Genomic DNA, 13,374 nt, shown 5'->3' with positions numbered 1-13,374 from the left:
TGAGTTTACTTGAACAACCTAAGAAGTAGTTAACAAAACACAATGTAAAAGATCAGAAAATTGAGAGAAAAATAGTCTACCTAAAGAAGTACATACAAATATTTCTTGAAGCCCAGAGCAATGAATCTGTATTATGACGGACAATCTAGAGAGTTGCTGATTTAAAAATGCTTCATCAATTCTATCTGTATTTTCTTTGTTTTACCTAAAATAAGTATGGTGGTAATTATGTGTAACGATCAAAGCATTTTTTCTTAATAAGTACTCTTATTTTATTCGGCAGAATCTCTGTGTTCTCATCACTTTCATTTTCTTTAAATTTTTCATAATATGATTTGTTTTATGACTTATTTTCTCTTTGAGTGTTCTCTATATGTTTTCCAGACTGTCAGTATGTTCTTTATAGAAAACAAGAGAACGGTGCCCCAGCTGTGGTTTAATCCTGCTTTATGATTTAAGTTCATGCTTCTGGTTATATATCCAACTGTTGAATTTTTTATCACTTTATGATAAAATTTGCCTTTTGTCCATAGTTCTTCTTTGGCAATTATTCTGACGTTCTTTTAGATCTGAATGCTTAGCGCCTCTTTTTGGCACCGGTATATGCACGCATCTTAAATAACAATGTGCATAATTACATAATTTAATTATATACATATTGAATCTTGTTCGGCTAGAGCACATGATTGCAAATCTCTCTAACACCAAAGAGGAGGCTGTTTAAAGTTCCAATTTAAAATGTTTGCTTCTTCCTTTACTAATGCATGTGCTAAAGCTGACTTGGTACCCTTTCGCCCATTCTTTTAATCTCTACAGATTTTATTGAATCTTAAATCTTCAAGCATAGTGTTTGCTTTTCCTCTCAATTTTGAATCATCTGCTTCTCAGCACTCTATCCAGATTGTTAATAAATATGTTAAATAGCTATGGGCCTGAAACTAATCCTAGAGGGTCCTACTAGATGCTATTTTTTGAAAACCCAATATGGTTCTATTAATAATAACACCTATGCATTTTAATATGGTTCTCCTTTTGATATCCACCATATTATGTTGTACTGGAATAAATTTTAATAAGATATATTTGATAATAAACTTCACAAATCCTCTATTTTGAAGTTACTATTAAGTTGAAATTGAAAGAATAGTATTCTTCATACTCATAACAAACATAACCCATGTATATACTCTTATTTAAGTCCATTTTAAGCAAGTATAATAACTGAAAACATTAAGCTAAAGCAGAATCACCCAGTAGGAAACCTCTGGGCTATACACAGTCAATTACCTAATTTTCTGAACCTTCTTTGGGGTAACCCAGGAAGCACCACAAGGGCCGTGAGCATTTGAATTGATTATCTTGAGATTTCCTCTTTGGTAACCTGAAAGTGTGGCACTGATATCGAAAGTGACTTCCTTCTTTAAAACCCACAGGATTAATAAAATCAGTGCCAGAAAGCACACTTTCAGTAAAGACAGTCCCCTTGAAACTAAACCTGCATATAGCTGAAAATGTTGGCACTCTTGGAGACCTTAATTGTCAGAAACAATTCTGTACATTTAAGGACCTGGGGATCCCTGGAATTAAAGTCAACTATAGCTGCAATAGGTTGTCTACAAAAGTCTTATCTGGACCTTCACACAAATTACTTTTTCTTTTAGGGTTGTTTCATGTATATGTTTTTAACATAAGCATACTTTATTTTTGTCTCATTAGCCTTTTCTTATACTTGGATGTGAAGTCAAATATATAATTATTTCTTTTTTTTAAATTATGCATTCTTTGGGGGAAGAAATATAGATAAATAATCTGTGAAAACAGAAAACCCAAGATATTTATGTTGAACTTTAAAAGTGATTTCTTATTTGTATTTGCAATTATATTTACACTAAATGTTCAGTACACATACCTCAAGCCAAATGATGTAGTCATAGCCAAGGTTAAACTTAAGAACAACCACAGGATTTATCTTTATGTCCTGATATTTAACTCTTTGCCCCCATCTAACATCCAGGTAGAGGGAAGCAAAATAACTCAATCATAACTCTAAAGCAAAATAAAACACCACTTTCATAATTCATATTTACTTTTAGAGAGGATATTTCTGCAAAAAAAAAAAAACCAAAAAAACAAAACAAAAAACTCAAGCCTTCTCCCCCCAAAAAGGAAAAGATAACAACAGATAAACACAAAACTGGATAAAGCAAGTTACAAAACTCACACATGCTAGATGAGATTATACATGTAAAACAACCTCAGACATAAAATGTTTCCTGAGCTGGAAACAGGAAAGCAAGAACTTATTGTACCCAGAGGAAAACTGCTGTAGAAACCAAATGTCTTCAGATGGGGGATGGGAGCTGTTGATCTGTCCTGGGGCAAGGAAAAGCACTGTTAATTCTGGTGGGTACATTAGTCCTGTCACTAGAGAGTGGTTCCTTATTATAAGGCAGAGACTGCATTAGTCCAGAAGAAACACCTTTCAAAGACACCTACTTCCTCCCTTTGCTCCATGCAATGTTTTGAATGTTTTTTCATCCTCCTCCATAGTTCAATAGAAAGAGGATGCCCTATATGGGAGATTAGATTAATATATTTCCTTTTCAGTTGAGTAGAAAGGCAAACGAATATCCTGGACAATAATGCCCAAAAATCCTGAGCAATTTTGTTTAGTGGGAAAACATTACAAGGAATTGCATGATTAACTATGAAAGTTAAAAAGTTTGAACAAATGTCAACTCTACGTACTGTATGATCATACTTGTGTTAAGTATTACAGAGCACACAAAAAGAACATATGGTTCACTCTAGTTTTATAAGCAAAAATGTACAAGAATTTGTAGGAAAAGGGCTGAAATAGTCAGAAGATGTTTTATAGAGGACATGAAATTTAAGTTGGACCTTGAAGGATTTTTACATTGCCAGCATAAGAAATGTTAGAAAGATCTGTCATTGGCTGAGTGTAACCTAACATGGAAACAAGGTACTACTACTATTATTCACCATTGTAAATGACATTCTTTCGGGTTTTCATTGTGGTTGGTTGTTATGTAGTAAATTAGGATTCAGAGTGAGTACTGGGTCTAAATTACTAATGTCATTGAATGAACTAACATATCACTCAAGTAAATAATATTGCACTTTGTTATGCTAAACTTAGTATCTTCTTGAAAGAAGTCTACTAAAACAACAACACACTTTGGGGAGGGGCAGGAAGGAGACCCAGAAATAAACTCATTTTAATATAAAAAGAAAATAAACTAGTATTGCAATGCCTCCTTCCCAGGAGGTCCATGTTAACTATTTTGTGTAATCACACATATAAATTTTATATATTAGCAATTTTTGTTTCCTCCTAGAATTGATTGTTGAGAGTTAAAAGCATTTATGACTAATTCATTTAAAATCTTTGCGAAAAGCTTACTAAGCACTACTGATTTTAAATAATTCATTTACATAGATACTTTGCTTTACCTTTCCGATATAGTGTTTATACTTCTTTAAAAAATGTTTGTATCTGTATGATTTTGTTAAATAAATATTATACTTAGCATTCTAAAAAGGTACTTATCTCTACTCCTAACTATTTTATTAAGGAAAAGTTCAGATTTTGCACATATTCTAAATTTACACAGGTTGTTTTTTGGACTTTACTACTGTCCATTTATATTGGCTTTAACTATATCCAATATTATATTAACATATGTTAAAATATTAATATTGTAAATGTTATATTCAGATCATTTACCTTTATCTGTGCATTACTACTCCAGTCTTATATCCCATGCCTGTTTTAATTACGTTTTAGCAGCAGTACAATTTAATTATAAAACACATAGGCAACCTAAGTTTGGATTTCTGCTCTAACATTTCATTCTATAATTCCTAAGAAGTTACTTATTTTGATCTGTTTATGCTCTTCATCTGTAAAATTGGATACAAATTTCAGCTCTCAGGGTGCCTGGGTGGCTCAGTTGGTTATACATCTGACTCTTGGTTTTGGCTCAGGTCCTGATCTCATGGGTTGGGGGATGAAGCCCCACGTCAGGCTCCTCACTTAGAAAGAGTCTGCTTGAAAGATTCTGTCCCTCTGCCCCCCCACCCCCGCAACCTGCTCAGGCTCTCAAAATAAATAAATAAATAAATAAATCTTTTTAAAAAATTTCACCTCTCTTGTGGGGGTTTTGCAAGATTTAGTAAGATAATTTATTAAATGAGCTTGGCAACTAAGGAGTACTCAATGAATATTACTATTACGCTCCTTGTACTTAGAAATCTTCCCTTCTTGCCACCATATTTGACTTCAGAACCTCATCATGACTTTGCTAGCATTTTTTTTGTGGATTATAACCCTTTAATTGGCTGTGAAATAAATTCATTGGGTCTAATTGCATTATCTATTAAAAGTGAAAATAAAATGAAATGGAAAAATATCAGATCACATCAAATATGGTAAGATTAAGAATTTTTATGAGACCTTTGTCGTCCTTATATGTGTGTGGATATATAAATACTTTTTATACTCTAAGTCACATTAAAATTCTAAAAAACACTTTCAGTGATCTTATATCTTTCTCTGAGTGTTTATGGAGTATTTGAACTATCCCTATAACTAAGAACCCTACTACTCTCAATTTCTTTTTTTTTATTATGTTATGTTAATCACCATACATTACATCATTAGTTTTTGATGTAGTGTTCCATGATTCACTGTTTGCGTATAACACCCAGTGCTCCATGCAGTACGTGCCCTCCTCAATACCCATCACCAGGCTAACCCATCCCCCCACACAGTCCCCTCTAGAACCCTCTGTTTCTCAGAGTCCATAGTCTCTCATGGTTTGTCTCCCCCTCCGATTTCCCCCCCTTCATTTTTCCCTTCCTGCTATCTTCTTCTTCTTTTTTTTTTTTTTTAACATATAATGTATTTTTTTTTAAGGCTGCCAGAGTTAATTCTCTGAAAGGTGAGTCCTCATAACATATCTATGTTTATTTAAAAATGGAAACAAAATATAAAAATCAGCAAAATTTGGAGCTCCAAATTGAGTATGGCATACAGGATTCCTTCATAAATTAATTTCAACCTGTCTCTCCTAGGAAGTCTATACTCCAATCACACTGATTTGCTCATAATTTCCTAAATGCCATGCACTTCCACCAACTTGAAATGCCTTCCTTTCCAATTGTTTGCTTCTATTCATTCTTCAAGTCACAGTTCAGTTATCTTCTACTCAGGCAAGTCTTGGCTGACTCGAAAGACAAATGCGGTGCCTCCCTGGTTATCTGTCAACAGTTTGCTGCTCTTTGGTGTTATTACTGATATGTGTTTTTGTCTATTTAAAACGAACAATAAAATTAATAGCAATTAAATAGATTTCAGTAGTGTATTTTTTTCCAGTAAAATATTAAGTTTGCTTCAAATTCAATAGTTGCCAGTGATAACTTTATTACTTTTGAGTTAGAAAATGATGTTATCTGGGCGCCTGGGTGGCTCAGTTGGTTAAGCGACTGCCTTCGCTCAGGTCATGATCCTGGAGTCCCGGGATCGAGTCCCGCATCGGGCTCCCTGCTCGACGGGGGGTCTGCTTCTCCCTCTGATCCTCTCCCCTCTCGTGCTCTCTGTCTCTCACCCTCTCTCTCACAAATAATAAATAAATAAATAAAATCTTAAAAAAAAAAAAGAAAATGATGTTATCTTTATGACAACATGTTGTAATTTTCTCCCTTGCAAGTCAAATAATTACACAAATAGACCACTAGGAGATCTGAATTACTAAAAACTGTTATCATGCTGATCATTTAATTTACATATCGATACAATATTACAGAACTATGGTCACTCAGACACATCTCTACCATTTGAGAATTCAATATCTTCAAAAGCCCACTTACCTCATTTGCTCTGGCAATCTTTCAATTTCTTTCTATATTTAACTGAGTAATATATATTTATTTGTCTATATTATCTTATATATTTTACATTTTTTGGTCAGAATTCACATCATTTGAGAAAAAGACATGGTCTTATTTGTATTTAGCAGGCATGTCTTTGTATCTGTGCATATATGTTTGGGGTTGTTTTATTTTGTTTTGTTTTTTGTTTCAGTCACTCTTAAAACATGTTTTATGGCACTCCTTTAGTGGTTAAGAGAAGAGTGGGGGGAAAAAAGCAACACATAGCAATATAAAAGCAGATTGTCATTCTTCCAGGAATAAGTAAAGCTGAATTTAAATAATTCTGAGCCTGAGGACAGTACTACATTCACATCCAAGAAGAGGGAAGAAGGTAGATAGGACTTGAATAAAAGGGCTGCCTTCTTATGCTTGACATAAAATATTTAAAAGCCCATATTTTTGTGAGAAGATCTGAGAAATACCTCCTTCACTGAATTGCACAAAGCTTCCAAGTTATTCCGTACCTGGATCCTTGGGGGTAACCAGATTATAAAAATCAACAACTCAGAATCATATAACAAAAAAGGAATTTTTTTTGCATTTGACTGAAAGACTACAAGCAATGTGAAAATACACTTCTTAGCTTGTATAATATATACAAGAAAGAAAATTTACATTGCAACACTTGGGGGGATCATACTAATGCATGAAATACAGTATTCATTATTATTATTTTTTATTCATTATTATTATTAACCAAAAGTTAGTCATGATCTAATATTCTGTCTTTATCATTTTATGTATTTGTAAAACTTGTGAATTCACTTCCAACCACAGTATAGCAATTCTAATTATTTCAGAAAGATTTTTAATTTCTCAATTTTATAATATTATGGGAATTTTTCAGAAAAATAATCCTTGTGCAAAGTGCAGAATGAGGAAATACAATATGAAGATATACCACATGGTATTTATACTCACAGAACTCATAATTATGTTGAAAATAATAGCATTTATAAAGATGCAACAATTAGATAAAGTTAGAGACTAAACCAAATCTATCTATCTATCTATCTATCTATCTATCTATCTATCTATCTATATAAAGTTGATGGACATTCAGAGCAGTAGAAAGAAACAAGTTTTTGATGGTTATTTTAAAGGTAATAAGTTGAGAAATTTTCCAAAATTATTAAGAATCGAATAAGCAGACATGAATGTAAAGTATATATGTAATGTAAATATTCAAATGGCACTAATAAATTGTGAAAGGCAACAGATTAACAGATGGCAATTTATTAAAATGCCTTGAGATACTGAAGGTAATAATTTAACAATGTAGATACAATGTTATAAGAAAATAAATGATTAAGACCAAATGTGTTATTCATAAACTTTGTTCAGTTGAGAGGGGAGTCATTTTGGGTGGAACATGGTAAAAAGTGTATCTTCATAGTTTTTAATTAATTAAGTCAGTTATGACTTACATAGATATATGGTGATTTGAGCTGTTCCATACCAATGGAGTAACATAATACAAATAATTTTAATAATGGTTTATTCACAGGTATTGACGAGACTAGATTGGTTCATAAGGGTTTGTTTGGGTTTTTTGGTTTTTTTCCCTTTACTCAATAACAAAAGATAGTTAGGTATACTGGGTAGAGGTAAATTGTTGTGGAATGCCAATGCCCATAAAACCAAACCTTGTGATTCGTGTTACTCAATGGGTTTGTTATCATTACTAGTCCTCACGTGTGTGCAACTTTGCAGGGTCAAAATACACTTATCTATATTACGTCAGTTTGTTGTCAAAATAATTCTTTGTGCAAACTAAGCTGTAGAAAGTTTAAATCGTTTGCAAGTAAAGGTATAAATCTAGTAAGTGGAGCCTCTGGTTTTCGCAAGGACTTGAAGGAATATTTTACAGAAGCACATTTTCCTGAACCCTTTTGGGAAACATGCATACTGCTGATACAGTAACTAGAAGTGAAATAAAATTACTTTTAGACCAATAAGAACCATCTCTGGAGTTGGTGGCTCGGCGTTCTCTCGTGTCAGATGTCTCATGAGGTAAACATCTGAATAAAATTGGGGTCCTTTTCAGAAGGAAGAAGAAAGTGTTTGTGCTGCATAGGTAACTCAAATTGTCAGTCTCATTCTGTGGGTGTTTCTCTGCAACTATAAATATATTATGGTTACTAAATGAACACATACCAAGTGAACCAAACTGATACAGTGTGTGTGTTCACCTTTTTTTTTTTTTTTTTTTTTTAGTAGGCTCCACAACCAGAATGGAGCCCAACTTGGGGCTTCTTGGGGCTTGAATTCATGACCTTGCGATTAAGACCTGAGCTGAAATCAAGAGGCAGACACTCAACCAACTGAGCCACCCAGGTGCCCCGATCTTTAAATTGAATGGCATTGCATAAACTGGAGGGCATTGGTTTCCTATTGATTCTGTAAAAAATTACCACAAACTTAGCAGCTTAAAACCACACTGTTATCTTACAGTTTCATACTTTAAGTTTTATAATTTGCAAATTACATTAAAATGCTTATTTAAAATGGCCGGAAACTTGTTTTACTAGACTGGATATTTGATGTGTTATTATGAAAAACGTTGAGTAGCCAGCCAAACTGCATTTAATGATGTAGTGCAAAAACATTCACTTGATAATGTGGATACTTGGATTTTGATCCAAGTTATGGCAGGAAAAAGGTTTTTGAGATTTTGCAAGCCAATTAATTTCTGTAGGACTCAGTTATCTCATGTAGTGGCCAGAAAACATTATCACTTAAAACATTATCACTTTCAGCTATACCACTTCTAAATGTCAATCTAAAATATCTGGGAAAAAAATTCAAGTCTATAGGTGCCATATCATAATGATTAAACTATATGAATTGATATTTTTTATTAGAAGAATGTGAATTCAGAACTGCAGAGAACAATAATTTCTTTGGGTTCCAATTTGAGATATGTTATTGTGAAATCATTGACTTAAGTTTGCTAATTCAACTAATTCTGTCTTGAGAATCCATTTTCCGAAATACCTACAGTTGTTGAAGATCATAAAGGTCCTGTAGAAAACAACCTAGCAGGTACCATCACCATACTTGCTTATTGTCTTGGACCGGATTTAAGTGTGAAGAAACGAGTTGGAAATAGGTGAGAAACGTTTCCTTTTAAGGAGAGAAAATTTAAGATCTAAACTTACAAATGGGGATGGAAGGAGATGGACAGTTCAGATTTGAGAATGTAGAGACTATTTATAAAAGCAGTTTTCCATAGAAACACACCCAGACCCACACAGATGTGCTTGCATGCACTTTTTCTTTTTTCTCTGTCACACTAGTCCAGCAATTTCAAAGTTTTACTTATTGCCGTGTCTTGCTAAATAGAATTTAAAATTCAGTATACAATTATATTTTATTGAACAATTGTATAGCCATATAATGAGTCGATCTTCAGAATTATCAAATTCTATCAGTACCCCAATTACTCAGAATCATATAGGTGAAGGAATTGTTTTGCTTTTGGTCAAAATAGGTTGGGAGACTTATAGTAGAGACGTTGGGATCTCTGCAATAAATTATAAAGATCAAAGCAGAATGAAATTTGAGTAAGTTGATTCCTGGGGTAGGGTCACATAATATTTTAGATTTGACTGCATTAAAAAAATGTTCACATCAATAAGTCACTGTTTATTTTCTTGCAGTGTGTAAGGTATCCTTAGCTTTTATTTCTGAAGGAGCAGTACAAAACAAACAAAAACACAAAACCAAAACAACAAAACATTTCTAAGTAGACATACATATCTGTGTCAGACAATAATAAATATGTTTTTTTCTGTTATTGTTCCAGTTCTATTTTCTTTTTCAAAGATTTTGTTTATTTATTTATTTTTATTTTAGACATGGAGTGCAGTTGGGGGGAGGAGCAGAGAGGGAGGGAGAGGAGGGGGAAAGAAACTCAAGTGGACTCTTCTCTGAGCAGGAAACCTGAGGAGGGCTTGATCCCACTACCCTTCGATACTGACCTGAGCCATAACCTGAGCTGAAACCAAGAGTCGTTTGCTTAACTGACTGAGTCACCCAGGTGCCCCATGTTTTTGTTCTAGTTTTAAATGACCTCCATGGAATTTCTTACTGAGTTGCTTTTTACTTGATGTTGATTAAGCAGTAATATGAAAAGTTTTATTTCAGAACTGTCATGTATGTATCAGGTAATCCAGGTGAGGTGATACCTTATCTCTGATCAGTTAGCTTTTTTTTTTTTCTTTTTTTTGAAGCAGAATGCCATTAAGAGTCTTTTTTGAGGAATAGTACTCTTTTATATGAACTATTTTGATCCCTTGTTATGGCTTTTATTAGCTGGATGCAATTTTATTGGAGAAATTATCTTCCAAGAAAGGTAAAATTTAAAAAAATTTAATGTGCAAGTGAAAATTTATTATTTGTGATCAAAATTCAGCAGAAGAGTTAGCAAGCCATTTTCTATCTTCACACTTCAGTTCTCAAAAGACTTTCCTACTTTTAAGATCCTTCACATTTCCTCTGATAGGAAAAATCCATCCTGTCCTTCAAGACCTCAATCTAATTAGAATGGTGATTATGATTATTTTAAAAAACAAGAAATAGCTCTTTCTATGTGATGGGTTCTTCAATAAGTATATTATTATATTCACTTCAAATGTTTCCTTTCTCTGTGACAACTTCCTCGAACTTTGTATAGGCTATTCCTCTCCATGTGAAAAGTCACAGCTGTTAATGCTCACCCCCACTACAACACCATCCTGTATTTCAATTATTAGATCATACGTCATGTAGAAATCTTTAAAATCTAAAAAAAATAAAATTGTTTTGGTTGCATAGATGTTAAATAGTGATTAAATAAAGTTATCAGAATTAAAGCAAAAAATTTTATGAAGGTTGAGCACGAGTTAAAAATGTAAGATTTTCATTACAAGAAAACACAAGTGTTCTAAGCCCTTTTAATTGTTGCTCCAGACTTTGAGCAGCAATTGCAAATATATACAAGTCATTCGGCATGTTTCTCTGTATGTCAACAGTGTAACTTACCTTTTCTGGTATTGTTCTTGAATTGTTTAAGTGGTCCCTTAAATTATTTAGAAATTATCTGTGCTAAGAGGAGACTTGAAGGTTTCGTTCATTTGGTTGCACCTTAGATTTAATGTCCAGACAGAGGACTTAGGCAGAAGAAATTTTCAATCACAGTTTAAATTTTTTTTTCACAAAAACTTGTCTGACATTTATAAAAATAACAATTGACAGAGAGTGTGGTATAACTATTATGATCATTTTTTGTGTATTTTATACTCCCTAAGAAATTGTGTCCAAAATTTCTATTCTGTCAGACATTATGCTTTAGGAGAAAATAGAGCTATCAGGATTTGAGGCTGCTTAAACATGGTCTCTAAATACATAGAACTAAAATGATATATAGCAGAATAAATCCAGTCATTGTTTTATATTTGGCTTTGAACAACTTTAACAAACATTTGTCAGAGGAAAATGTCAGAACTTAAGATTTTTTTATTATGGTCAGCTGTGGGTGTTCGTTGAAATTATTATAGTCTTTGTTCAATCTAGACTTACCATTATAATAGAAAGACATTTTAATATGTTTTTTGAAAACTTTCATATATGTTATTTAGAATTTGTATTGTGTATTTCAATCTACTTCCCTAAAGGTTGAATTATTATTGTTGTATGGGAAGGTTTTAAAATGGATCAATTAAGTCTTCTGCATTATGAGGATAGAAAGTCAGTAAAGCACAGGGGAGCTGAACTATCTTGAACTATGATTTCCCTAAAAGCAAATCATTAAAATAACCACTTGCACATATAAATAGGAAGCACTGATTGGTAGACCAATTGTTTGCTGTATCAAAAGGAACTATATTATTTTTGAAAGCCATCAATTATTTTCAAATTATTTAATATTTAGGTATTAATCTTATAAGACTGATGGGGGACAAAAGCTTCCCGGGGTTCACATAATTACTGTAGTAGAGGTTAGAAAAGTTGTAAGTATCCCAACTCAAATTTAAAGTCACAGTATTTTAATATTCAAAAAAACTAATTATAAATCCCTTTCCTATAAAACTCTCTAAAACCAGCTCTTCCTTCTTAACTCCAATTTCTGTTTGTTTCATCCAGTGACCCAAAATGGAATTTTATAACCACTTTTCAACTTTCTTTTTGCTTCTACTCTCCTATGTCCCTTTATTCCTTTTATCTCAGTAATAAGTTTAAGAAGGTCATGAAAACGGTAACATAAAGCACAAGTAGGTCTGATGGAAAGGCATCCTGTAAATATCTAGGAAGTGGATATTAAACACATTAAGCACACTGGGACGATTCACTTGCAAGACATGAGAGGCACCCGGCCAGTCGTACAACATACAACGTTCAGCCAGGGTGGTGCAGGATATGTTTGACAGTCCAGATGGATTCCAGCAGGCAGCTTCAGAGCAGGGAGTACTGAGACCCAAACCAGGAGAGGATTTAGAGACAGTATGCATCAAAAGACATAAGGCAGCAGGTATCAGAGCCCAGATTTTGGGCAGAGAAACAAGGGCAGGAGTCCAGAATCTAATAGGGCTGACAACATTTATCTCAGCACTGATGAAGAGGTATCCAATACGGGTCGTGGGGCTCTGAGCAAAGTCTGGTTTCTTGCAGGATTACTCAAGTATCTGTTCTCAGGAGATCTTAGTTTATCTCTAAGGATGAGTCTGAGTGGTTCCTTCTTGCATTAAAAAGCTATTCAGGATCTTTAAAAACTCTTCTGTCTTCTGTGAAGAACTCTCCGTTCTACTCCTGTTGCAACTGCCTTAATAAAAATTGTTTATTCCATAGCCTATGTTAGTAAGTTCTTCAGTGACTACTCCTACTTTTGCTCCTTTTCTTCTTTAATCTAAACCAGATAATGTTGCTTAATTAATCTGCTTGCTAAATTCAGTAACTTTTAACGGCTCAAATTTGTGTACCAAATTGGGTGTAAATTTCTCTTTGGGGTATTCAAGATTCTTTACAATAGAAACTCATTTATTACTTAAATCTCATATCTTATTACTTTAGTGCCATGCCTTATTCAGCTTTTATATGCAAGTTTGCTTCACCTCTTGTGAAGAATTAGTATTTACTGAGTTTTTAGACAGATTTTCCAAATATTTTTCATTTGTTTTTCTGCTGAAAATATAACCTATAAACCTGTTTAAATTTTCTTTCTTTCTTTCTTTCTTTTTTAAGATTTCATTTATTTATTTGACAGAGAGAGACACAGCGAGAGAGGGAACACAAGCAGGGGGAGGGGGAGAGGGAGAAGCAGGCTTCCCGCGGAACGGAGAGCCCCATGCGGGGCTCGATCCCAGGACCTTGGGATCATGACCTGAGCCGAAGGCAGACGCTTAATGACTGAGCCACCCAGGCGCCCGGGAAGATTCAACT

Source organism: Mirounga leonina, unplaced genomic scaffold, assembly GCF_011800145.1.
Source record: "Mirounga leonina isolate KUSES-001 unplaced genomic scaffold, KU_Mleo_1.0 Mir_127, whole genome shotgun sequence".
Taxonomy (NCBI): Eukaryota; Metazoa; Chordata; class Mammalia; order Carnivora; family Phocidae; genus Mirounga; species Mirounga leonina.
This window is presented reverse-complemented; position numbering follows the sequence as displayed.